Genomic DNA, 13,319 nt, shown 5'->3' with positions numbered 1-13,319 from the left:
ATATCTAATAAAGTACGGTTATGACGTTCGGACACACCATTACATTGTGGTGTTCCAGGTGGCGTGAGTAGTGAAACTATTTCACATTGTTTTAAACTGAAGGCCAAACTCGTAACTCAAATACTCTTCTCTACGATCAGATCGTAGAAACTTTATTTTCTTGTTACGATGATTTTTCACTTCACTCTGAAATTCTTTGAACTTTTCAAATGTTTCAGACTTATGTTTCATCAAGTAGATATACTCATATCTGCTCAAATCATCTGTGAAGATCAGAAAATAATGATACTTGTCGCGAGCCTCAATATTTATCGGACCACATACATCAGTATGTATGATTTCCAACAAATCTGTTGCTCGCTCCATTGTTCCGAATAACAGAGTCTTATTCATCTTGCCCATGAGGCATGGTTCACAAGCATCAACTGATTCATAATCAAGTGATTCCAAAAGCCCATCAGCATGGAGTTTCTTCATGCGCTTTACACCAATATGACCTAAACGGTAGTGCCACAAATAAGTTGCACTATCATTATTAACTTTGCATCTTTTGGTTTCAATATTATGATTATGTGTATCACTACGATCGAGATCCAACGAACTATTTTCATTGGGTGTGTAACCATATAAGGTTTTATTCATGTAAACAGAACAACAATTTATTCTCTTACTTAAATGAATAACCGTATTACAATAAACATGATCAAATCATATTCATGCTTAACGCAAACACCAAATAACACTTATTCAGGTTCAACACTAATCCCGAAAGTATAGGGAGTGTGCGACGATGATCATATCAATCTTGGAACCACTTCCAACACACATCGTCACTTCACCCTTAACTAGTCTCTGTTTATTCTGCAACTCCTGTTTCGAGTTACTACTCTTAGCAACTGATCTAGTATCAAATACTGAGGGGTTGCTATAAACACTAGTAAAGTACACATCAATAACATGTATATCAAATATACTTTTGTTCACTTTGCCATCCTTCTTATCCACCAAATACTTGGGGCAGTTCCGCTTCCGGTGACCAGTCCCTTTGCAGTAGAAGCACTTAGTCTCAGGCTTAGGACCAGACTTGGGCTTCTTCACTTGAGCAGCAACTTGCTTGCCGTTCTTCTTGAAGTTCCCCTTCTTCCCTTTGCCCTTTTCTTGAAACTAGTGATCTTGTCAACCATCAACACTTGATGCTCTTTCTTGATTTCTACCTTCATCGATTTCATCATCATGAAAAGCTCGGGATTCGTTTTCGTCATCCCTTGCATACTATAGTTCATCACGAAGTTCTACTAACTTGGTGATGGTGACTAGAGAATTCTGTCAATCACTATCTTATCTGGAAGATTAACTCCCACTTGATTCAAGCGATTGTAGTACCCAGACAATCTGAGCACATGCTCACTAGTTGAGCGATTCTCCTCCATCTTTTAGCTATAGAACTTGTTGGAGACTTCATATCTCTCAACTCGGGTATTTGCTTGAAATATTAACTTCAACTCCTGGAACATCTCATATGGTCCATGACGTTCAAAACGTCTTTGAAGTCCCGATTCTAAGCCGTTAAGCATGGTGCACTAAACTATCAAGTAGTCATCATATTTAGCTAGCCAAACGTTCATAACGTCAGCATCTGCTCCTGCAATAGGTCTATCACCTAGCAGTGCATCAAGGACATAATTCCTCTGTGCAGCAATGAGGATAAACCTCAGATCACGGATCCAATCCGCATCATTGCTACTAACATCTTTCAACACAATTTTTCTCTAGGAACATATCAAAATAAACATATGAAAGCAATAACGCGAGCTATTGATCTACAACATAATTTGCAAAATACTACCAGGACTAAGTTCATGATAAATTTAAGTTCAATTAATCATATTACTTAAGAACTCCCACTTAGATAGACATCCCTCTAATCCTCTAAGTGATCACGTGATCCAAATCAACTAAACCATGTCCGATCATCACGTGAGATGGAGCAGTTTCATTGGTGAACATCACTATGTTGATCGTATCTACTATATGATTCACGCTCGACCTTTCAGTTTCCGCGTTCCGAGGCCATATCTGTATATGCTTGGCTCGTCAAGTATAACCTGAGTATTCCGCGTGTGCAACTGTTTTGCACCCGTTGTATTTGAACGTAGAGCCTATCACACCCGATCATCACGTGGTGTCTCAGCATGAAGAACTTTCGCAACGGTGCATACTCAGGGAGAACACTTCTTAATAATTAGTGAGAGATCATCTTAAAATGCTACCGTCAAACTAAGCAAAAATAAGATGTATAAAAGATAAACATCATATGCAATCAAAATATGTGACATGATATGGCCATCATCATCTTGCTTCTTTGATCTCCATCTCCAAAGTACTGTCATGATCTATATTGTCACCGGCATGACACCGTGATCTCCATCATCTTGATCTATATCAATGTGTCGTCACGTGGTCATCTCGCCAACAATTGCTCTTGCAACTATTGCTATCGCATAGCGATAAAGTAAAGCAATTATTGGATGCTTGCATCTTATGCGATAGAGAGACAACCATAAGGATTTTGCCAGTTGCTGATAACTTCAACAAAACATGATCATCTCATACAACAACTTATATCTCATCACGTCTTGACCATATCACATCACAACATGCCCTGCAAAAACAAGTTAGACGTCCTCTACTTTGTTGTTGCAAGTTTTACGTGGCTGCTACGGCTGAGCAAGAACCGTTCTTACCTACGCATCAAAAAACCACAACGATAGTTTGTCAAGTTGGTGCTGTTTTAACCTTCGCAAGGACCGGGCGTAGCCACACTCGGTTCAACTAAAGTTGGAGAAACTGTCACCCGCTAGCCACCTTTGTGCAAAGCACGTCGGGAGAACCGGTCTCGCGTAAGCGTACGCGTAATGTCGGTCCGGGCCGCTTCATCCAACAATACCGCCGAACCAAAGTATGACATGCTGGTAAGCAGTATGACTTATATCGCCCACAACTCACTTGTGTTCTACTCGTGCATATAACATCAACACATAAAACCTAGCCTCTGATGCCACTGTTGGGGAACGTAGTAATTTCAAAATTTTCCTACGCACACGCAAGATCATGGTGATGCATAGCAACGAGAGGGGAGAGTGTGATCTACGTACCCTTGTAGACCGACAGCGGAAGCGTTGTGACAACGCGGTTGATGTAGTCATACGTCTTCACGATCCGACCGATCCAAGCACCGTTACTCCGGCACCTCCGAGTTCTTGGCACACGTTCAGCTCGATGACGATCCCCGGGCTCCGATCCAGCAAAGCGTCAGGGAGGAGTTCCAATCAGCACGACGGCGTGGTGACGATCTTGATGTTCTACCGTCGTAGGGCTTCGCCTAAGCACCGCTACAATATGACCGAGGTGGAATATGGTGGAGGGGGGCACCGCACACGGCTAAGGAACGATCACGAAGATCAACTTGTGTGTCTACGGGGTGCCCCCTGCCCCCGTATATAAAGGAGTGGAGGAGGGGAGGGCCGGCCCTCTCTATGGCGCACCCTAGGGGAGTCCTACTCCCACCGGGAGTAGGATTCCCCCTTTCCTAGTCCAACTAGGAGTCCTTCCATGTAGTAGTAGTAGGAAACAAGGAAGGGGTGCAGCCCCTCTCCCTAGTCCAATTCGGACTAGGCCTTGGGGGGGGCGCGGCCTGCCCTAGGCAGCCCCTCTCTCTTTCCCGTATGGCCCAATAAGGCCCAATACTTCTCCCCGCGAATTCCCGTAACTCTCCGGTACTCCGAAAAATACCCGAATCACTCGGAACCTTTCCGAAGTCCGAATATAGTCGTCCAATATATCGATCTTTACGTCTCGACCATTTCGAGACTCCTCGTCATGTCCCCGATCTCATCCGGGACTCCGAACTCCTTCAGTACATCAAAACTCATAATATAACTGTCATCGAAACCTTAAGCGTGCGGACCCTACGGTTCGAGAACAATGTAGACATGACCGAGACACGTCTCCGGTCAATAACCAATAGCGGGACCTGGATGCCCATATTGTCTCCTACATATTCTACGAAGATCTTTATCGGTCAGACCGCATAACAACATACGTTGTTCCCTTTGTCATCGGTATGTTACTTGCCCGAGATTCGATCGTCGGTATCTTAATACCTAGTTCAACCTCGTTACCGGCAAGTCTCTTTACTCGTTCCGTAATACATCATCTCACAACTAACTCATTAGTTGCAATGCTTGCAAGGCTTATGTGATGTGCATTACCGAGAGGGCCCAGAGATACCTCTCCGACAATCGGAGTGACAAATCCTAATCTCGAAATACGCCAACCCAACATGTACCTTTGGAGACACCTGTAGAGCTCCTTTATAATCACCCAGTTACGTTGTGACGTTTGGTAGCACACAAAGTGTTCCTCCGACAAACGGGAGTTGCATAATCTCATAGTCATAGGAACATGTATAAGTCATGAAGAAAGCAATAACAACATACTAAACGATCGGGTGCTAAGCTAATGGAATGGGTCATGTCAATCACATCATTATCCTAATGATGTGATCCCGTTAATCAAATAACAACTCTTTTGTTTATGGTTAGGAAACATAACCATCTTCGATTAATGAGCTAGTCAAGTAGAGGCATACTAGTGACACTTTGTTTGTCTATGTATTCACACAAGTATTATGTTTCCGGTTAATACAATTCTAGCATGAATAATAAACATTTATCATGATATAAGGAAAAAAATAATAACTTTATTATTGCCTCTAGGGCATATTTCCTTCAGATTTACCATTCTTCGGGTAAGCATTCTTCTCAAAATCATCATCCAACGAAATCACATCTGCTTTGACTGCACCAACCTTCCTGGAGCAAGGGGTAATTGGAGCAGCACAAATACTGACAGCTTGCTTCCCCAACTTGGAAGGAATAATGGTTCAAGAGCTATCATCTTCTCTCAGAGTTGTACTCATCAATTCCTCCCTAGGCTGGTATTCCTGTGACCCGAGGAATGAGTAGTGGTAATCGGTCAAGTCCAACGGGTCCACTGTCAAATAAAAGGAAGAGAAAAAAGACCATTAAATATAATTGAAGTTTAGGTACATCACAATGTACAGTCCAACAAATATATATGACATGGTTACTACTCAAGCTGACCTAAAAAAATGTGTTGCATTTAAAAACTAAATGAAGTTCACGCACAACCCAAGGCACAGTTCAACATAAACTGATGAATTGGAAAACATTCAACTACAGCTAACAAAAGCATAAAAAGGTATCATCTTTGAAGTTCAAGTAGAAGAAATGCTCTTGTCCAAGTAAGCAATGAATGGAAAAAAATATTGAAAAAAATACACAAGCAAAATAAAAATGATAAAAATGAAGTTCATGTAGAATAAAAGATGCAGTACAAGTAAGCAGTCCAAGTTTCAAGACTTACATGTATAGTAGCCAAACAGACCTTGGAAGTATGTTTCAAACAGGTTAGAAGAAGCAATTGAGTACAACCACGTCTTTCTGATATCTGCGATATTATCATGGGAATAGTTTGCAAGAACCCCTTCATGAAACGAATTAACATTCGTAAGCATGAAGAATCCGCAGTCGATACTGCCACCAAACAAAAAGAAGAATAGTGTTAGTACAAAAAAAGAAAGCCAACGAATAAAAGACGTTGCAGCTTATGTACAACTACAGTTAAAACAAAAGTGATAAAGAGAAAAGTGGAGCTCATACTTGTTGGTTTGCTGGGGGACATCAATCCAATCCAAAGGGAAATGGTCAATAGAAAGAGGACTGAAGGGTGTCTCCCTGTCGTTGTTGGCATCGTTCCAAAGCTTCTTGATGTTATCAGTCATCCGCCGAAACAGACGTACCGCACAGTCATCGTTTGGTCCATAGTAGGAGTCGAGAAGCTGGAACCTTGAATTCTTCAGGTCAAGAAATATTGAAACCCAATGACCAACACCACCCAAGTGAGTAGGAATGTCAGGTGGGTCAAAAGTGGGGAAAACAACCTGAAGCAACAGAAACACACAAATCATGAAAAACTGAAAATTAATATCAAACAGTACAAAGAAAAATAAAACAATATAAACAGAGTGGATCATAGTGCAAACTAATATAGAGACAAAGAACAAGATATTGCTTACAGAATCATGTGCATCCATGCTATCTAGACTAGTCGCCAAGAAGTACTTCCTCACACGGGAATCAAATTGACCTCTGAAAATCTTGTCGTAAAATAATGCAGACAACAGCAACATATGAAAATACAAATGAGACAAACAAGTTCTAAATAAAATGGTAAGGAACAAAACAGAAAAGAAATCACTATAGGGTTGACTCACACGAACCCAATACGGCAGGATGATTTTATCCGATCCCTGGTATTTCGCACATAGACAATACAGTGCAATCTCAGCTACATTAGATCGAAGCATTCCGCGAGCAGAAAAAGATAGTGCGACATCTTCAACATTAGATTCACACTCATTGTTTTGGAACATAATCTTTGATCTAAAACAAGCAATAGAAAGTAAAAGAAGTTCAGCATCAGGAACTCAAGAAGTTCATCACACATATAAGCACAGAAGTTCAGCTAGATCACAACATGCAGTACAAAAGGCTAGATGTTCAGCACCAGAGAAGTAAAAAGTTCAGCAACATAGAGTAAAGAAGTTTAGGTATGAAACCACAGGCAGTTCACACTACAAGAGGACAGAGCTTTTGTAACACCATGTTGTGTTACCACAGACCCAAAATAGTGTTACTAAGTCCCATAGTAACACATTTTGGAATGTGTTCCATTAGACCGTGTTACTAGGTGGTGTCCACTGTCACATATAATAATTGTTACTATACATTAAAAATTGTGTTACTATTATGTTATAGTAACATGCATATTATGTGTTACCAAATGCATTGGTAACACATTTTTATAACTATAGTAACACTAGTAGTAACATTTTCATATACGTAGAACATGGTGGTAACATGTTTTCATACCTAGAGTAACACAAGTTGTAACATAATATCCAATTATCATAGCACTATAATTTATAATTGTCAACTATGTAGTAACATATTTTGTAACTACAGTAACAACATCAGTAACACTACTATTTTAGTATGGAAACATAATTAATGTACTTAATTTTTAATGATTAACCAAAAAATTAGGCACCCATTTTATGGAATATACATTTATTTAATAAAATTGTTGCAATTGCTCAAATAGTCAATTATTTTATTTTGATGATTGGCACCATTAAAATGATAGAGAAACTGAAGCGCGAGACATACACAAACTGAAAATATCAAGATATTTATGATGAATATACAACAGTGTCGGATACATATGCATTACAATAAACAAATACCAATATTATTGGTGCAACATATCATTCATATTAATTTGACTACAAAGAACATATCTCCAGATAATATTACAACATAGCATTTGCATCAATTCTAACAAAGAAAAAGATCTCGTGTATGATATTACATTTTTTTTCATCTATCAACAGAAACTACGGTTATTGCAAAGTACATTTCTCTAATTTTATTTGCTTCTTGATCCAACCAGAGAATTCAGCTGCAACTCAATTATCCTTCTTTTTAATCTGCAAAAGAAAATTGGATCTTATAGTTATGTGATTAAATATACACAAATACTATTTTGAAATATGCAAAAGAAAATTGGATCTTATAGTTAGGTGAAGACTTTTGACTTACAAAAGCTCGAGGCCAGGCGATTAAGTATCCTCAAGAAAAAGCATCACCAATCAGAAACTTCAACTTCCCCAACACCTCATTATCCAGAATAGTTTCATCTATGCACACACATGCAAAGTCGGTACCTAACTCAATATCACCAGCCCTAGTTTCTGGATCAGTGCACCGAATAGTAGCATATGCAACATTCCACTTGTTTGGATATGTTGAAGTCTTTGAAACTACTTTGGAAGCAACCTATATACTGATAGTAGAATTTGCATGAAAAATAGGTCAATGGATACACATGGTCATAGTTCAGGAAGATTGTCATGACCCTTCACTTTGTTAGGGATACACATTCAAGCTACAAGCGGGACTAATAGCAGGATGCCCACATCTGCACGCATCTGTTATGTGGGTGTTCATAGGCAGCCCACAATCAACATTGTTGCGTCTACTTCCCACATAATCCCATTTAATCTCACATAGTAGTAAACTGTTGCGCTATTGCATTTAGAGTTCTGACAGTCACCACGTGGCAGATGTGTGGTAAGTAAAAACCCAAAAAAAGAGTTCAGACAATTCTACTTGGCTCCTGTACAAATCAAGACTAACTTGTTGTATCTGGACATTAGTTGAAGAGAGACAACTATCAATCAGGTCACTGCATGAGCAAGCACATGCAAAGTAAGTGGCCCCCATTGCAAAAATTTCAGAGTGGTAGAGCAGATCAAAGCAAAGCATCAGCATACTATTGACAAATCAGGAGCAGAGCATGTGTGTTGTGTTGTACGTGCGTGTGTGGACGCGCATGCTTGCTAGTACCTAACCAAAGTACTCGTAAGAAGATTTTAGATAGTAGGACATAAAGGGGCGCGTTGCCACGCTTGGCAATGTTTTAGAAAATAACGGCAATGTTTTTCAAGAAAATTCGGCTATTTACCACATTTAACATAATTTGAATGGTTCAAATTACAGTACCTTGATATAGTTGGTGGATCATATTTAGTGAAAACTGATATTGCTCCACTTACATAGTTGTTTCCTGAATTATATTTCTCCATATAAGATTCATGAGAAGAGAAGATGCAAACATGCATATGACACCTTCACCTGCCTCCATAGCTTCGCAGACCCCACGAGCATCTCCATCTCTACTACTCTTTGGTGCATACGGCCCCTTCTATAAGTTGAATCAACCCTCCAAACCCAATAGCCTGGCTGCACACTGGAAAACAAAGTTACTTACCGAGAAAGAAATTCATTTCTCACCATTTTTGTAGCATACCGTCCACTATAGATTTCCAGTAGATTTATTTAACTGTTGTACGAAGATACTAGAAAGTGTAGTCAACAAAATATGATACATATAATTCAAACAAGTACATTTTCAGAAGTACATCAATATATGTGCCGTGATGAAGCTTTTGAAACACTACCTCATGTCCTCATCTACATCCAAGCTCTACTAAAATGTTCTTGCACGTTTTTTTGACAAAGTCTGCATGTATAAATCACGCTATACCTTTAGAAAAAAAGTAGGACAATAAACAACATCATAGAATTGCCAAAATACCCACAATTGATTAATATATATTGTCATTTCACAGGACAGATTGATATTTTCAGTTTTGACAGAACAAAAGTTTTATCACCAAAGCATTGCTGCTCCTATCAAACTCGCATATCAAAGCACGAAACAAAGCTTTAGTGATAATTACTAAAAGCGGTGTGTAGTGAAATTTTTGCTTGCTGGGACAACCTGCCTATGTACAACAACATCATAGAATTGCCAAAATACCCACAATTGATTAATATATATTATCATTTCACAGGACAGATTAATATTTTCAGTTTTGACGGAACAAAAGTTTTATCACCAAAGCATTGCTGCTCCTATCAAACTCGCATATCAAAGCACGAAACAAAGCTTTAGTGATAATTACTAAAAGCGGTGTGTAGTGAAATTTTTGCTTGCTGGGACAACCTGCCTATGTACAACAACATCATAGAATTGCCAAAATACCCACAATTGATTAATATATATTATCATTTCACAGGACAGATTAATATTTTCAGTTTTGACGGAACAAAAGTTTTATCACCAAAGCATTGCTGCTCCTATCAAACTCGCATATCAAAGCACGAAACAAAGCTTTAGTGATAATTACTAAAAGCGGTGTGTAGTGAAATTTTTGCTTGCTGGGACAACCTGCCTATGTACATGGATGTTTTTGTGCTGTGTAAATCATCTGGACCAGGAACGAAATTGACAAACGTTAATTACCATGCTTAGGATAGTTTGACATAATATTAGACTAAGATTTTGATTCATCCCTACCATAAAAAGGATTTTGATTCATGACTGAATGCTCTAAATATTGCAGTACGCTGAGTATGTACCTCTCCTAGTGTTTCGGCAGCTTGCACAACACATGATACTGCTTTGTGAATCGTGAGCACAGCCCAGTAAAGAACACTAAAACCTAACCTTGATCTAAAAGATATGTGGTAGGCTACACTGAATCTGTGATACTCACATTCCTAAAAGATATGTGCTAGGCTACGCTGAGTCTGTGATACTTACTTCCCTGAAATATATGTGCTAGGCTAGACCGAATCGGTCCCAGATTATTATCACTAGACGAACTAGAAAGACACATACAATAATGATTTGCACTAAATTAATTGTGTGCCCAATTAATTTAATTCTGAAATTGCTAATTGACTGGGAACAGCAGGCAGCCCAGCAGCCATCAGTCATGGGTATTGGGTAGAAAGCACCAGCAACGCAAGAATTCATGGGTATTGGGTAGAGAACTTACATGATCTATATGTTGCTGAGCACACAAAGCTGGTGGTTCTTGGCTTGTTTCCAACATCTGGAAGAGATGGTGAACAAGCAGAAGGTGGAACTGGAGATGGGGGGGTTTCGTTGATAGGCACTCCTTTTTTAGTTGCCAAAATCTGCAAAAGAATAGGGAAACACCAAGTGGTTAGTTCCAAAGGCTAGCAAGTACGTTCATAAGCTCAAACTACATAACATCACCTCAAGAAGCTCCTTCATGCAAGAGCCTGAATTAGATGCTATTATGCATCAACCATCAGACCTGACCACCGGTAAGAACATGTTCCTGCAGATAAAGAAGGCAACTCGATGATAAATAAAGGGTGAAAAACTAATGGTTTCCTTTGTGCAAACAAAGCAAAAACGTAATCATCATAGTATACAACTAGAGATCGAAATCACATTGACATAATAGTAGATACTAGATGGACATAGTGGTCAGTTTGCACAATATATTCTTCAGTACAAAGTTCAATTTCCTACATTTTGTTGAAATTGAGGCACTGAGCGACAATGGTGCATACTTACATGGCACTAAGATCAAAGGGGAATGCCTAGTTGGAGAGAAATTACAATTTATCAGACCTCCTGAATTCCTGATACAACAAGATCACAACTCTGCTAACTGCATTAATAAGATGCCACTATCTGTTATATAGACTCAAAGTGGTACTTTAATAACAAGAGAAGGTTAATCTACTTGCAGTGTGTCCATAGATACATTCACAATCATGTGAAATTCAACAACTCTAATTGAGTTTCTCTATTTGCTGTTCATGTCAATCTATTTCAGGACTTACTCTTTTTTACCATTTAGAAATTACTCAAATTAACACTAACTACTACTTGATGGTTCAAAAATAATTTGACATGATTATCCCCAAGTAATCTATTGATCTCCTGAATACACAGATTTATAGTGAAAGAAACATATCTCTCTACAATGAGCAAGCATTGACAATATGTAATATGAGCAATTCTTGATGGAAACACGAGCTGTGGCACAAAAGTAAAACCGTAGAGTGAGAGAGACCTGTTGGAGAGGAGGGGATACGATGTCAGGTAGATCCGGTGGTCATCCAAACTATCAGCCGGGGTAAGGTCACCATGGGTCACGCGTCGCCATCATCCTTGCTGTCATGGCCATGGTCAGCGCGGCCGTCACGACCATGCTGGGGGTATACGAGGGGAGGAAGAGGGGGCACGACAGGGCAGTGCGGCGTGGGGCGGCCGGGCGGTGGTGATGCAGGGGACACGGCGGGACGGGGGGGAGGTGGGGCGACGGGAGGTGGTGGGACACGACAGTCTGGTAGGGGACACGGCGGGGCGGCTTGGATGCGGACGGCAGTGGGAAACGGCGGGGCGGCTTGGATGCGGACGACGGTGGTGAGCGCATCTGGATCTTTGGATAGGAGATGCTTCGAGAGAGAAGGGGGATTTGGGCTTCTTGAGGCGGAGGGATTTGAGGCCTTGAGGGAGCGAAGGAGACCTAATTGACCAAAATATTGCCACGTACGCGCGCTTTCTCTCTCTTTATGTGTCCTTTTTTTCAGTAGGCAGCGGGCCCAACTACACGAAAAGGAGAAAAACGAGGGCGCAAGCCATCAAAATAAGTAGTGGGAAGTCCTTCATCAACTCAAAAGAAAAAAAGTAGTGGGAAGTCCACCAAAGTTTTTTCTTTCTCGAAAATGATTCAGATATATTCTTAAAGTTCATCGAAAGTGCAAAGCACGTCAAATATAAAAAAAAATTACGTCAATATTCCGAGACCACCGAGCGACCACTACGTCGTCAACACGAGCAACTGACACGCCGTTGTCGCCGCTCCCCTTTGACCTTGTCCATGACAACAGAAAAGTCTTCGTGCACACCCCTGAGGACCAACGCCCTGGAGGCGCGTGAATCATTGAACCCTTGAATAGGTCTGAAGCACATGAAACCAAATCTCGCCACATGACGAGAAACCCTAACCTCACCGTCCCAATGAGACAGCATGAATCTATGCTGGAGCTTCGTCAACTACGTTTAGATGGACGAACTCGAGGATGATCGAAAACTGGAAGAAACTCAAAAAAGAAGTGCCGTCGTCCGTCCGAGCACCGCACCTACAACGACTAAAAAACATAGCCTAAACTACTAACCGAAGTGGAGGGATCCTCTCCGCGCCACCGACCACCGGAGCGGCAGGTAGAGGAGAGTTTACCCTAGTCATCAAGGGGAATGGGGGATATAAACCCTAGATTGGTTTCTCAACTTGATGAAATCATCTCTCCAGTATCAAGGAGTAGTAGCTAGTGATAACCCTTTGAGAGGCCGTTGTAACGAGATGTTGGTGATGTTTGTTTCCAACAACTCAAGGGGGGTGTTTGTTCTTTAGACATCGTGGTGTCCGGCCATAAACTTGCTTAGGAGTTGGAAGCAAACTCATGGCATGCCAACACGCTTCATGCACGACCATCCCATGCGACTCTTCCATTGCAATTTTGTCCCAACTCTAGTCGTTGAGTTATTAGACGCTCCAATCAAACTCAAAGAATCATGCATATACTACTTGTAAGGGTGGGAATTGTGCACCAGTTACACACTTTCATTGTGATCATAACACTCGTGCAATAACTTTTATAGCAGGTCCATGTGACAAAGACATCAACTTGTGAGGGTGGTAAAAGTATAAACATGTTTCAGTCTTCGGGAAAGAGTAGGAGGCCGGTGACGCAGTGGCAGGGGAGAAAAACATTGGCACG

The 13,319-nt window shown here is 40.6% G+C and overlaps 1 long non-coding RNA gene across 11 annotated transcripts; it reads right to left on the bottom strand.

Annotated features, from left to right (window-relative positions):
• Positions 1–7,395: 7,395 nt before the first annotated feature.
• On the bottom strand, positions 7,396–12,076 carry LOC125513387. 11 transcript variants are annotated; one of them, XR_007285897.1, is made up of 6 exons: positions 11,609–12,069; positions 10,777–10,861; positions 10,553–10,694; positions 9,167–9,228; positions 7,746–8,955; positions 7,396–7,633 (listed from the first exon to the last, which is right to left on the bottom strand). It is a non-coding gene; the product is annotated as an uncharacterized LOC125513387 (long non-coding RNA). The 11 variants fall into 11 exon arrangements; XR_007285898.1 differs by having other exon boundaries at positions 7,746–8,948; XR_007285892.1 differs by adding an exon at positions 11,104–11,200 and having other exon boundaries at positions 7,746–10,694; positions 11,609–12,076.
• Positions 12,077–13,319: the final 1,243 nt, after the last annotated feature.

This window comes from Triticum urartu, chromosome 6 (genome assembly GCF_003073215.2).
Source record: "Triticum urartu cultivar G1812 chromosome 6, Tu2.1, whole genome shotgun sequence".
NCBI classification, from domain to species: Eukaryota; Viridiplantae; Streptophyta; class Magnoliopsida; order Poales; family Poaceae; genus Triticum; species Triticum urartu.
This window is presented reverse-complemented; position numbering and strand designations above follow the sequence as displayed.